Source organism: Etheostoma spectabile, chromosome 1, assembly GCF_008692095.1.
Source record: "Etheostoma spectabile isolate EspeVRDwgs_2016 chromosome 1, UIUC_Espe_1.0, whole genome shotgun sequence".
Taxonomy (NCBI): domain Eukaryota; kingdom Metazoa; phylum Chordata; class Actinopteri; order Perciformes; family Percidae; genus Etheostoma; species Etheostoma spectabile.
This window is the reverse complement of record NC_045733.1, coordinates 11913237-11916759: the sequence shown is the minus strand read 5'-3', so window position 1 is coordinate 11916759 and position 3523 is coordinate 11913237.

The window sequence follows — 3523 nt, the reverse complement described above, 5'->3', positions numbered from 1 at the left end:
AGAGTTCCTTCCACCAAGCTCATCGGAGGTCCTGAGCCTCATCCATTTAGCTCTTCACCCAACTGTCTTCATCTCTTCACAACCAGCACCAACAGCGTTTAGACTCCGTCAGGAGGAGCTATCCCCTATCAGCACTTTGAAATAAGTGTTTTTGTTTTTCATCAGCGACACATTTTATTTCATGTTGTTTCAATAAAAAAACAATTTTGTCCAAGGGACGTGAAAGATTACATTGTTCTGACTTTTATAAGTTCAAGTTTCCAGTTGATATTAGTTGTTGAAAACTTGTGAATTAGTTGGGGACGGACATTTTTTTTTTACCCTCAACTATTATCGTTATCATCATTATCGTTACATTGGCAGCACTATCACTATCCTATTACCCCACTTAAAGGCCCTGCACAGCCACACAGGTGCTTTTTCAGCTATCCTGCTTGAATAGGCCAAGCTAATCAAGCATGTAGGGAATTGTAATGTGAAGAGAATTACAAGAGATTAATAAACTCACTGTGCTACTAAAAATGTTAAAGTTAAAAGTGTTTGCACCCTTACATACCCTTCTCGCTGCAGAGACCTTGACGTGTTGTATCAGAAATAGCACAGGTGTAACTAATAACACGTATGATGGATCTGTTCCATCCAGGTGTCCCAGTGAGTCATGACAAAGAGCAAGTATGCACAATATCAAGGCCCTGGAACTGGGACTGCTAAATTGTATGCTGCCGTTATTAATGTTACAAGTGCAGTCTACATACCCACACAAAAGATTTTTTCAGGAAAAATTAGAAACATACCTGTTTGGATCCCATGTATGGTTCCATGTGTGTATGGCCTTTCAGGATAAACAACTAAATCACATGGTTAAGGTTTGCAAACCTGTTAGTTACAGCACATTCCATTGAATTGTTTTATTTAGAATTATTTTACTTATTTCAGACCAATGATTACACTTCGACTTAATGTTAGTGGTAATGTTATTATTGTTAACTTGAATATTCCCATGTTTTTCCCACCACACTAGCACACATTTAACCAACCTAAAACATAGCCCAATAACCTGTAAGGTGATGGAAGCTGCCATAGCTCTTAAGGAACTGCAACACTTATGTCATCTGTACTTTACCGACAAAGCCTCTAATGAGAAATATTTCAGTATTCTAAAACCATTCATTCATTCCTCCCTAAGTGTGAATGCTGCTCGCTCCATTTAAATGAATAATATTCACTGTGCTGCACTAGAGAAAAGAAAATTTAATTATTTTGTTATCTGGGAAAGTCAGAGCTCCCAGTTCCATCTTCAACTCCATCCACTCTGTCTCCTTTGCCTGTCTCACTTGACTCTCACACCGATTTACTCAGAAATCATTGTGCGGTTTATTAAATGGGACAATTCTGAGACACAAAGCATTCTTTCACCTTCCAGCTGCACACAAGCTTACCTTTTTTAATTATGAGAGTCCCTCTAACACATAAATATGACTATGCAAACCAGGTTGTTAATTACTACTCTTTAATTGCTCATTATCTAAAATACATGAGTACCACCATATTCTGAACACTGTATTCAGCAAGACATAAATTTAATTGAACATATTATAATAACATTAACAAAGTTTTACCAGTAATTACTGAATTATGTATCTGTGAGGAATGTACTGTAATGTTAATGCCTGTCAGTAGTTACTGATTTAACTGTTTATTTTAAAACACAAAGGAAACATAGCAGTGTCGTTTGGAATGGTATTCACAGTGAAGGGATGCTACTATTTTGAATTATTTTTCTTGAATTCATGATCATTTTTAAAGTATTCCATACAAATACAGAGATACAAACTGTATATTCTTCCTTGAAGGGAAGGACAGGTGTTTTTGCTCCCATTACAACATAGCAGCCTCATCATATGTTGTAAAGCTTTGAAGAATAACCTTTCCTGCCAAGTGGATATCAGGGGCACTATACATGCACATTCATTTAAATTTTAACCCCAGAGAGCATAACAGAGGTGAAATGAAACACAGACCTATGGGTGTTGTGCGAGTTAATTTGATACCTTTCGTAATGAGGAAGATATTACACCTCTTTGACAATGTGGTCTCTTGTGTGAACTTTGTACTAATACACACTAATGTACTGCGTTGTCAAAACCCACAATTACTGTCAGCACAGAGGAAAGTACCCAACTGGGACTATCTTCTCAATTATCTCTAGTGGTGGTATGCTGCACTATTTTAAACCCTGTATAAATACAATTGGAATCTGAGCTGGACCTTGCTGGTCTAATCTAGTTTTTATTTAAGTGGAAGGGCCTTGTCATTTTATTTAGTTTGCTTTGTGGCAGGTGGTAGGTTTTGTGTGGACACCAGGAGCAGATTGACTTTTAATTATGCTTTATTTTTGGTTTGAATGTGTCCCCTCCCCTCTATGTCCTTTCATTCTTCTACTCCGGGCTGTCACTTTTTAAATTGTTTTGTTGTGTGGTAAAAATATACCAACCCGGTCCCAGGCCAGTTCCTGAAATGGTGGACGGTTGTGGTTAGGAAGAGTATAACGTGGAAAGGAAGTGCAACACGCGGGATGTATCCCGTTCTCCGGGGAGAAAGTCCTGTGTTGTTTGACCCATCCACCAGCCCGACCAACATCCCTGCGCAGATTTTTGGCTTTTTAATACTACTCGCTACTATTTGTTCTGTGATATAGATATATATTCTGCAAAATAGGCTTCTCATTGAAATACATTAAATGAATATCCTTCAAAATTCATAATCAACACACAAAAATAACAACATTAACGTGGTCTGTACACGAATCAATAGATTAAATAACGTGACCATTTCACAAACTGCCATGAGACTGGAGATACACACTGATCAATTCTTCATGTATGTAGGTCTCATTAACCCATTACACACACAGCCAGCTAGCGGTAGCAATTTGACCCCCCCACCAACCTGAGCCACTCTAAGGCCTTTTTATCTTGCTCTCATGACGTTTGTTAGTAGAACCACAGTGATCAACGACATAATGTGGATGAGACACTTGATTCCATTTTGGCTCATGACCTTGGTGTTGATGAGAATAGTAAACCTAGGAATGTGATGGAGGGGACACAGAGGTCAATACTAATCACTGTTTAGACCATGTCAGTCAAATGAATAATCAATACAGAGAGGCACATGTCATCTGCATCAATTTTTTTTTTTACAATTTCCAATCATAAACACATACCCATGCTAAAGGACAAATGGAAGCTGCATGTGGCAGAACTTAGTGTTTGGAACATTCTGTGCATGCAGAGAAACACAAGAAGTCAATATGTTTTCGGTATTTTTGGGGCATTTTATGTTTTTCATAGAAAGTTGAAAGATGGTTAATGATATCCAACTACATTCAATGGGCAGACATCAACAGGACATTTTGTGGTTTGTGGTCAACCACTTGATCTCCTAAGAGACCAAGGCACCCTAAAAAAACAAAAGTTGACTATGCTACAGGTTGAAAGTTGAAATAATTTGAACTCTGAGA